The sequence below is a fragment of the Triticum aestivum genome, chromosome 5D, assembly GCF_018294505.1.
Source record: "Triticum aestivum cultivar Chinese Spring chromosome 5D, IWGSC CS RefSeq v2.1, whole genome shotgun sequence".
NCBI classification, from domain to species: Eukaryota; Viridiplantae; Streptophyta; class Magnoliopsida; order Poales; family Poaceae; genus Triticum; species Triticum aestivum.
The window spans coordinates 549,996,095-550,008,163 of NC_057808.1; positions in this window are offsets into that span (position 1 = coordinate 549,996,095).

Here is a 12,069-nt window from a genome sequence, read left to right on the forward strand (position 1 = left end):
CATAAAATGTGGTCTAAGTTGAGTGAAAATTTGTGTGGTGCCCTTTTTCAAAATATTTTTGATAGCTGCTTCACAAAATTCCTCTATTTTTAATACTTGAAGACTATTTTAAATCACTGATTTTTCAAACCAATGAAAACTCTTCCCACAGATCGATGACATAACGCCCATCCATCCATCCATCTCTCCACCCCACATCCATCCATCCATCTATCTACAGAAAAAAGAAAAGAAAAAGTTCCCCACCCGCAGCCCAAACCCTAGCTCAGATCCCCCATCGCACCCCTCCTCCCTCGTCCCCATCTCCTCGCCGCCGCCGCCACCTCCTCCCGGTCCCTTGCACCACTCCCTGATCCCTCCTCCGGCCCCATCCCCGGCCATCCGTCCCAGTCGCTGCTCTCTCTCGGTTCAGTGAGATGGGATCCACTCCCGCAGCCGCCGGTCCATCCTCACCGTCGACGAACCATGTCGCCGCCGCACACCACTGCGCCCTCCCCTCACCCTGGCCCCAAGTCAGGTAGTGCGAGGCGGCGCTTCCAGACCGCGATGGCCGCAACCTTGCCCACTCCGATCTGGATCCATGGTGCACTCCTTCCTCCCTCTGGATCGATGGCCGCAGCCTCGCCGATGGATCCAGCGCCTGCCGGAGACGAGGGCCGCCAGATCCGCGACCTGGGAGGCTCCTCCTGTAGGATACGGGAGCAGCGCGCCGCACCTGTAGTCGTCGGTCCGGGACGAGCGCAGCGGCTCGAGGAAGCCGGCGACAAACGTCGGCGCTCCTCTGCTCCATCGACCTGGACGGCTGCTACTCCGCCAAAGACGCCGCCTACAGGTTCGCCAACTCCCCTCAGCTCCTGCGACTTGTTGTCCCCGCGTGGTTTCATGCCGTTGTCGATCTGTCAATCGCAAATGGAAAATGATTAGTTCGTCTGGGATTTCAGCTACTGAGCACGGTATTAACCCCCTTGTGTGTTGTTCTCTCCATATGTCAGAGCAGCGCAGTTGTACTTTCTTTGTTTATTTTTGAAATCGCCACTGACTGGAACATGATGATTTTGTTAGCCCACTGAAGAATTACCCAACACCTCAATAGTCTGCCACACTATCTTGTGTTTCATTCTAGAATCTGTGCTCTAGAATGTTCATTCTAGAATCTGTTCATTTAGGAATATTAGCTGTTTTGAATAGAAACTCATTTCCACATATGTTTTCTATGTTTATTATGTTCTGATTCTTGTCAATCCCGGCCATGAGCTTGAATGGTCCAGTAGTAGAACATCAAGTTAATTTGTAGCAGTGAGGTCACTGAACATCAAGGATAGTAGTAGTCCATTGCCGTGTGTGTTGTGGCACTCCAAAGCAGAGCATAGTAGTGTTCATCCTCTGTTAATTACTGTTACAAAGGCACCAAAGCAGAGCAGATCCTTTCGCTCTGCTCTGCTCTCTTTGTTAATTACTGTGCTACTCCCTGCTCCTGTATTCTATTAGCACCAAGTCTGTCTTGCTTGTGTATTATATACTTTATTTTTCTTGCTAGAGTACTAGAAGAGTAGTGCTATCTTGCTGCTGGTGACACTCCAAGATAATGCACTATTTTATCTTCTCAGCATTATTGTTCTTATTTACTTGCAAGTTTTTACTATGCAAGGTTCAGTCATTCCATCTTTGCTTGTACTGCATGTTAATGTCATCAAAATGCTCACACCAAGTTTGTGAACTGTGGCCAGGTACCAGAGGCTGGCCAGGTACTCCATTGACATCTCTAGCTCCCACATGTCGCCCCTTGGCTGTAGCGCCCTCCCATGGGCGATCGGCATCCTCCTAGTGGCGCCGCTCCAATTAGTGTAGTGCTACTATAGTGTCGAGACAGCATGCTATTCAAAACTTTGATAATATGTCATGCACCGTATCCTAAATTCAGGATCTTAAGCATTGCTGCAAAGGATAAGTTGTTAGCTTTCACATGTAATTCTATCATTTTCCTAAATTTATATCTCCACAATCATGTGAAAATAAATAAACACTGCTATCTATTTAAAAGTTAATTCTATTGGGCAGGGAGGAGTAATGCTTGCAGCTAGGTATCAATTTCATACTTGTCAGTAAAGCTGGTGCCACTTGTAAGGCACATGCATGATGGGTGTCTTGCCGAAGTTGCAGCCATGCTAATCTTTTCCTATGTGAGATCATTCATCTCTTGGTATCTTGTTCTCTGTGATGACTATTCATTGTTGAGTGCTATATATATACTTTAGTTGTCATGCAGTGCTTGTTGTTCCATATTTTGTTGATGCACCGATAGCTGTTCAGAACTGTAGTAGTGTAGTTAGTTTTTTGAATGATTTGGTGTGCATGGAACACTGATTTTTCTTTAATACACTGTCCAAGTCATGATTTTTCTCAACTGGTGCATGTATATATATATTTGGGTGCTAGTCAATTAGAGAATGTCTGTGATACCATGTATGTACTATGTGCCAGTGTAGCTGTACTGATGCTTTGGGTTTCATCTGTGCAGCAGAGGACAAGGGCTTCATGGACAACCAAGGCGCATGGTGCTTGCAAGCGACGAATGGAGTTTGTTCGACATAGGCACGGAGGAGGAGGAGGACAGAGCACCTCTCTTCTTCTAGGTTCTTCTCCTTACCTTCACTTCTTGTATGTGCCTGTGCTGCAGCTCACCCATGGTCTTATTTGTCCTGCAGGTTAGTGAGCAGCATCAGGAGGAGGAGCTCAAGAACGACCACCAAGAGGCACCACCACAGCAGCAGATAGCACGTCCATCTCCACCTCCCTCTCCCTCTGCTCCCAATCCTTTTTATTAGAATATATTGAGTACATTCTGTCAACTTGTGTGTCAGTAAGAATATTATTGCTGTTCAAGTATAGTAGCTTCTGTCCAAGTGCTCTTCATCTTGTGTGTCATCTGCAAGGCAATCAAGTTAATTAGATGTTGCTCTTTTCATGTTCTGCTTCATACATACATGCATACGTGATGGCTCCCTGCCTCCATGCCTTCTACATCTCCGCTTGCATAAATCAAAGAGAGGAAAGGAACACTCAGCTTAAAATAATTGTAATGAGCAGCACATGCCTTTCATTTTACAGGATGGTCTAACTGGATCATGTCTATGCCACATACAAATCATTGAGCAGTGCTCCTGATGGCCTGTTACCTTGAATAATAATGTTGACCGGAGCATTTTGGTTGCACGTTTGCAACTTCTTGCTTGAATCCCAAAGTTCCAAATCAACGTGGGGTTCAATGTTTGCTTTCCATTCTTATTGTCCGTCTTAGATCGTTCCCAGTTCACTGAATCAAGTTGCTTGACCTACCTATCAGGCAGGCTCACATAGCTATATCTGCCGTGTCCTTTCCAGTTGGACATGCGCAAGCTGTGTTTTTACATAAGCTCATGTGAAAATCACATACTAGTAGCAGCAAAGTTTTGTGGTCAGTCAACGTTCAGTGCCAGCAGCAAAATTCAGTTATGCACAAGCACCATTTAGCAGCAGCATAGGTATATAGCATTCATTTAGCGGAAGAAAAATCCAGTTCATTTTACTCGCTGCTCTCTTTGGCATTTACAGTCTTGGACTCTCTAGCTGCTCCTCCTCTGGCCAATGGTGAAGCGCCCGACGAGGCCAGCAGCAAGGCAATGCGGAGGGATCGTGCTCCCGTGATCGTCTGAGGCGCCTGCTCTGCTGCTCAAGGTACGATTACCTGTTGATTCCATGGTCTCGATGTTTTTCTCCTACATGGTTCGGAAAGTGAATCTGCCATTTGAGAAGTCAGACTGCTGTGGATGTAGCATTAAGCCCCTGAATGTAGCTTTTTTGGCTTACAAAATGTGTGTGTTCTTTGAATTTGGTACAAAATCAGTGGTTTGAAGTATTCAGACATGTAATCAACTGAATTTATTGGCAAACTGATTAACAAATCTGAAGATGCTTTGACAGTTGGTCAAGGCGCAAAGTGTGTGAGTAGGCCGCTGGTTTTCATTATCAGTAAATCGTCGGTTGCTGTGTAGGTTTTTGATGCTGTTGTGGTAGCCCCATCGCTGTTGCGTTGAATCTCATGCCACCGCTGGTGCACCTGTGGCTTGATGTGCTGTGATCTTTATGTGTGTAGGTTTTGTTTGATGATATGCTTAGATTATGATCATAAGCATGGTAGTTTGATGATGCTGAGGCCGGCTGTGAAATTGAACTGTCATTCAATACATTCTCTGTTAAACCATGATATAGTTGCTGGAACTGAGCTTAATATTCATGTGTGTGTGTGTGTGTGTGTGTGGAGTAAAGTTGTGGTTTGTGTTGCTCCTTTGTAACGTGATGAAACAAAGAATGTCCTTTACTCGTTTACTCCTTTTTTGAATGGAATGTTCATAATATATTGGCTCCTTGTTTTTCTAATTCTTATCAGCTGATTCATGTAACAGGGCGTCCGTGGAATGCCAAGTCCTAAGTATTGAAGGAGCTACATGTAGAAGAAGAAAACACTTGTAGACCAGTGATTCCCATACTTGTAGAGCTTGTCTCAACTAAGCTTGTATTACGTCTAACTTGTAGAACTTGTAAAGTACTGTATATGTAACAACTTGTAGTACTTGTCATTTGTAGAACTTGTACTGAATCTGGCTATTGTTATTTGAAGTATCATGTGTGTTTTTTGCTTGCCAATTTAACTATTGGTTATTTTCTTACTTTTAAATCGAAATGTGAAGAATCTAGGCCTAATAGCTGGGACCCACTTATCAGAACCTGACAAGTGGGACCTGTTTGACTACTGGACCCATTTTATAAAAAAAGAAAACTAAAACTGTTGGTAACAGAAGGCCACGGCCCATGAAATAAGAAGGCTGAATTGTTGGGCTTAGCCCATGAAGTTGACCAAAAATTGACAAAAAAAATTATAGAAAGGCTGAATTAATGGGCTCGGCCCATGTAAAACACCTAATCGGACCGGGCTGAATCTTATCAGCGACCTTTTCAATTGGTCGCAATATTGCCACGTCAGATTGCCACGTCGGATCCGACGTGGCCTGGTCAGACCGCCAGTGACCAAAACAAAAGGTCATGGGTTCAACGACCTTCTGTTTTGGTCGTAAACGTCTACGACCTTCTCACAGAGAAGGTCGCTAATTTCAGTTTACGACTGCCAGCTTTTGACCTTCTGTTTTTGGTCACAAAAAGGTCGCAAATGAAAAACTATGACCTTTCAGCGGCCAATAGTGAGGGTCACAAGTTGACATATTTCTTGTAGTGTAGTAGTACTTACTTTCGGGTGTGTAAATCGCAGCTTCCTCGGCAGTCCCGGAGCTTTCGAGGAGAATTTTTTCCAAACCCTGCCAGACAAAGAAAACAATTAGTTGATATCAGGAAATGAAAAAGTTGCCGATATGGTGCGATAATGATCGATTTAACTTACTTCTCGAGCATTTCAGTCATGTCCGCATACTCCTGGGGATCTTTTCGTCTCGAGTCTAAGACGGTTACTAGTCCCTGCTCAAGCTTAATCTCTAGGAGAATATAGTGGAACCTGCGCACGCATGCATAACTCATCAATTACATTACTATAACCTCGACTAATAAGGGAAACCGAATATGCACAAGAAAGTAACAATCACTTGAAGTTGTAAGGAAAGAGTATTATAGCTTTGTTTTGATTTAATACCAACGATCGTAGCAAGTTGGCCTCGGTATCTTTGGCATGAAATTCAACCGTATATGCATCTTTGAGATTTGTGTTAATGAACCCAATATCACCTATTTGTCTTTTCTACAATTCGGAGATCTTCAATCTGCATAATATAGTTAGGATAATTATATATACATGCAATGAAAGAGCTGACCTATATATAGAGACTTAATGACAGAAGTAGTACTTACAGACAGTAGCAAGTGACCGTTAATTTATCAAGGGCCTTTTGATTGAAAAACTGGAAGAAGTCCTCAAATGGAACAAACAACAGTTCAATTCCAACGAGGTCATGCTCCTCTTTAACTCTCAGCGTTAAAGTATTCATCCCCCCAGACTCTCTACAGGTTTTCATGTACCAATCATGGAATCTTCGCATCATCGTTGTTAGAGATCTTTCGTCTTTGACGAGAGGCTTCCCGTAATGGTATTTGTGTTCGTCCACCTCCAAGAAATCATAATGTACATCGTCGGGCAGGTAATCTCCAAGATTGGTATTGGGCAAAATCTCCAGATGATTACCGACGACATCGCTAGACACGTTGAGCGGGGGGCACGATTGGTTCGCTTGTTCGCCGAGCTGGGAAATTTTTTCCCAGCTCGTCTAACCTTTGATCACTGATAGTACTTCCCGACCACTCCGCTTCGATATATGACCTTTCAATAATGCGATCATAGTTGGATTGCGGCGGAGAAGGTGGTCCTCACTTCAGGGCATCGATAGTGCGCTTTGCTTTCACCGGATCTATCTTCTCCTCCGGAGGTGGATGTTTCTTTGCTTTCACCCCTTGAAAGTAGTCCCTCACTTCGACTTCCACGATTGCTACCTCTTGAGCACTGCGTTGGTTTTCCCTAGAAGAAGAAAGGGTGATGCAGTAAAGTAGCGTAAGTATTTCCCTCAGTTTTTGAGAACCAAGGTATCAATCCAGTAGGAGGCCATGCTCAAGTCCCACGCACCTACACAAACAAATAAGAACCTCGCAACCAACTCCATAAAGGGGTTGTCAATCCCTTCACGGTCACTTACGAGAGTGAGATCTGATAGAGATGATAAGATAATATTTTTGGTATTTTTATGATAAAGAGTAAACGTAAAGAAAACAAAGTAAACGGCAAAGAAATTGCTTGTTGACAGAAGATTAATATGATGGAAAATAGACCCGGGGGCCATAGGTTTCACTAGTGGCTTCTCTCAAGATAGCATAAGTATTACGGTGGGTGAACAAATTACTGTCGAGCAATTGATAGAATTGAGCATATTTATGAGAATATCTAGGTATGATCATGTATATAGGTATCACGTCCGTGACAAGTAGACCGACTCCTGCCTGCATCTACTACTATTACTCCACACATCGACCGCTATCCAGCATGCATCTAGAGTATTAAGTTCATAAGAACAGAGTAACGCTTTAAGCAAGATGACATGATGTAGAGGGATAAACTCATGCAATATGATATAAACCCCATCTTTTTATCCTCGATGGCAACAATGCAATATGTGTCGTTTCCTCTACTGTCACTGGGATCGAGCACCGCATGATTGAACCCAAAGCTAAGCACTTCTCCCATTGCAAGAAAGATCAATCTAGTAGGCCAAAACAAACTGATAATTCAAAGAGACTTGCAAACATAACCAATCATACATAAAAGAATTCAGAGGAGATTCAAATATTGTTCATAGATAATCTTGATCATAAACCCACAATTCATCGGATCTCGAGAAACACACCGCAAAAAGAAGAGTTACATCAAATAGATCTCCAAGAGAATCGAGGAGAACTTTGTATTGAGATCCAAAGAGAGAGAAGAAGCCATTTAGCTAATAACTATGGACCCGAAGGTCCGAGGTAAACTACTCACACATCATCGGAGAGGCTATGGTGTTGATGTAGAAGCCCTCCGTGATCGATGCCCCCTCCCGCGGAGCGCCGGAAAAGGCCCAAGATGGGATCTCACGAGTACAGAAGGTTGCGGCGGTGGAAATAGGGTTTTGGCTCCGTATATGATGTTTCTAGGGTACGTAGGTATATATAGGAGGAAGAAGTAGGTCGGTGGAGCTACGAGGGGCCCACGAGGGTGGAGGGCGCGCCCAGGGGGTAGGCACGCCCCCTGCCTTGTGGCCTCCTTGTTGATTTCTTGACGTCCACTCCAAGTCCTCTGGATCACGTTTGTTCCGAAAATCACGTTCCCGAAGGTTTCATTCCGTTTGGACTCCATTTGATATTCTTTTCCTTCGAAACACCGAAATAGGCAAAAAACAACAATTTGGGCTGGGCCTCCGGCTAATAGGTTAGTCCCAAAACAGAATATATAATAGCATGGCACAATCAAAAATTATAGATAGGTTGGAGACGTATCAAGCATCCCCAAGCTTAATTCCTGCTCATCGTCGAGTAGGTAAATGATAAAAACAGAATTTTTGATGTGGAATGCCACTTAGCATAATTTTCAATGTAATTCTCTTATTTTTGGCATGAATATTCAGATCCGAAAGATTCAAGATAAAAGTTTAATATTGACATAAAAGTACTAATACTTCAAGCATACTAACTAAGCAATTATGTCTTCTCAAAATAACATGGCCAAAGAAAGTTCATCCCTACAAAATCATATAGTTTGGTCATGCTCCATTTTCGTCACACAAGAATACTCTCATCATGCACAACCCCGATGACAAGCCATGCAATTGTTTCATACTTTAGTAATCTCAAACTTTTTTCAATTTTCACGCAATATATGAGCGTGAGCCATGGATATAGCACTATGGGTGGAATAGAATATGATGATGGGGGTCATGTGGAGAAGACAAAAAAAGAGAAAGCCTCACATTGACGCGGCTAATCAATGGGCTAGGGAGATGCCCATCAATTGATGTCAATGCAAGGAGTAGGGATTTCCATGCAACGGATGCACTAGAGCTAAAAATGTATGAAAGCTCAACAAAAGAAACTAAGTGGGTGTGCATCCAACTTGCTTGCTCACGAAGACCTAGGGCATTTGAGGAAGCCCATTGTTGGAATATACAAGCCAATTTCTATAATGAAAAATTCCCACTAGTATGAAAATGACAAAACAAGAGACTCTCTATAATAAAGATCATGGTGCTACCTTGAAGCACAAGTGTGGAAAAAGGATAGTAGCATTGTCCCCTTTTATTTTCTTTTTCTTCTTTTGTTCTTTTTTGGCCTTTTTTATTTGGCCTTTCTCTTTTTTTATTTGGGACAATGCTCTATGAATGATGATCATCACACTTCTATTTATTTACAACTCAATGATTACAACTCGATACTAGAACAAAGTATGACTCTATATGAATGCCTCCGGCGGTGTACCGGGATGGGCAATGAATCAAGAGTGACATGTATGAAATAATATGCTTGGTGGCTTTGCCACAAATACGATGTCAACTACATGATCATGCAAGGCAATATGACAATGATGAAACGTGTCATGATAAACGGAACGGTGGAAAGTTGCATGGAAATATATCTCAGAATGGCTATGGAAATGCCATAATAGGTAGGTATGGTGGCTGTTTTGAGGAAGATATAAGGAAGTTTATGTGTGATAGAGCATATCGTATCACCGGATTTGGATGCACCGGCGAAGTTTGCACCAACTCTCAAGGTGAGAAAGGGAAATGCACGGTACCAAAGAGGCTAGCAATGATGGAAGGGTGAGAGTGCGTATAATCCATGGACTCAACATTAGTCATAAAGAACTCACATACTTATTGCAAAAATCTACAAGTCATCAAAAACCAAGCACTACGTGCATGCTCCTAGGGGATAGATTGGTAGGAAAAGACCATCGCTCGTCCCCGACCGCCACTCATAAGGAGGACAATCAAAGAACACCTCATGTTTCAAATTTGTTACACAACGTTTACCATACGTGCATGCTACGGGACTTGCAAACTTCAACACAACTATTTCTCAAATTCACAATTACTCAACTAGCACAACTTTAATATCACTACCTCCATATCTCAAAACAGTCATCAAGCATCAAACTTCTCTTAGTATTCAACGCACTTATAAGAAAGTTTTTACTAATCTTGGATGCCTATCATATTAGGACTAATTTCTCAATTTAAGCAAATTACCATGCTGTTTTGTAGGACTCTAAAAATAATATAAGTGAAGCATGAGAGAACAATAATTTCTGTAAAACAAAACCACCACCGTGCTCTAAAAGATATAAGTGAAGCACTAGAGCAAAAACTATATAGCTCAAAAGATATAAGTGAAGCACATAGAGTATTCTAATAAATTCCGAATCATGTGTGTCTCTCTCAAAAGTGTGTTCAGCAAGGAAGATTGTGGTAAACTAAAAGCAAAGACTCAAATCATACAAGACGCTCCAAGCAAAACACATATCATGTGGTGAATAAAAATATAGCTCCATGTAAAGTTGCCGATGGACGAAGACGAAAGAGGGGATGCCTTCCGGGGCATCCCCAAGCTTTGGATTTTTGATGTCCTTGGATTTACCTTGGGGTGCCTTGGGCATCCGCAAGCTTAGGCTCTTGCCACTCCTTGTTCCATAATCCATCAAATCCTTACCCAAAACTTGAAAACTTCACAACACAAAACTCAACAGAAAATCTCATGAGCTCTGTTAGCGAAAGAGAACAAAACACCACTTCAAGGTACTGTAATGAACTCTTTCTTTATTTGTATTGGTGTTAAACCTAATGTATTCCAACTTTCTATGGTTTATAAACTATGTTACTAGCCATAGATTCATCAAAATAAGCAAACAACACATGAAAAACAGAATCTGTCAAAAACAGAACAGTCTGTAGTAATCTGTACCTAACGCAAACTTCTGGAACTGAGAAAAATCTACCAAAATATGAAGACCTAGATAATTTGTTTATTGATCTACTGCAATTGGAATAAGTATTTTATCACGTCCTGGTGATTTTAAACAATTGTTTTCGTGAACAGAAAGTTTCTGGAATTTTCAGCAAGATCAAATAACTATCATCCAAGAAGATCCTATAGGTTTTACTTGGCACAAACACTAAATTAAACACAAAAACAAATCTAGCCAGAGGCTAGATCAAAGATTTAATTGCTAAACAGCAAGGAAAAATGTTGGGTTGTCTCCCAACAAGCGCTTTTCTTTAAAGCCTTTTTAGCTAGGCATTGAGATTTCGATGATGCTCACATAAAAGATAAGAATTAAAGCGCAAAAAGAGCATCATAAAACACGTTACAAACACATCTAAGTCTAACATACTTCCTATGCATAGGCATCTTATAGGCAAACAAATTATCAAGGCAAGCAAAAACTAGCATATGCAAGGAAGCGAAAAGAAACAATAGCAATCTCAACATAACGAGTGGTAATTTGGTAACATGAAAATTTCTACAACCATATTTTCCTCTCTCATAATAATTACATGTAGGAACATAAGCAAATTCAACAATATAGCTATCGCAAAACATATGCTTAACACGATCCACATGTATGCAAAGTTGACATTCTTCCAAAATAGTGGGATTATCGTTAACTAAAGTCATGACCTCTCGAAACCCACTTTTATAAAAAATACCATAAGACTGAACATTCTCCAAATATGTGGGATCTAAAGTTGACACTCTTCCAAACCCACTTTCAGTATTATTGCAAACACTATTATCAACTCATATTCATCATGGGGCTTAAATAAATTTTCAAGATCATAAGAAGAATCACCCCAATCATGATCATTGCTACAAGTAGTAGACATAGCAAAACTAGCATCCCCAAGATTAGGGTTTTGCATATTATTAACACAATTGGCATTAAGAGAATTTATAGCAAAATCATTGCAATCATGCTTTTCATCGAAGGAACTATCAAGTATGGGTGCAATAGCAACGATATCTCATGTTTAACGTATGGAACTATAGCAAATTCATCTCTACTTCTATAAAAAGCACAATTGGTGATGATGGCGTGTCTTCCATCTGTCGTGTTTGGCGTCCGATCTGCATCGAATGGTTGTGAAACAAACTTTGAATTTTTGCAGAAAAACCCCCGCACTACTCCCCACATTTACACAAAGCCCCTTAGTGTCAATCTCCAGCCTTCCCACCATATCCAGTCGTGGAATCGATCTGCCACTCCAACGCCGGTGCTGAACACCGCCAATGACTCTCCTGCATCCTCCACCCACTGCCATCCACGGCGGCGCAGGCACTCGCCACATACTACTGCTTCTCCTTCCCCGCTGACCCCCGCTGACGCGCTTCACAAGAAGTTTGTCCCCTTCAAGTACGATCCTTTCCCACAGGACCTCCATGCCATCTGAAACTGGAGTGCCACCCATGAGCTCCACACCCTCCCTTCCATCCCACGCTCACCCCCGACAC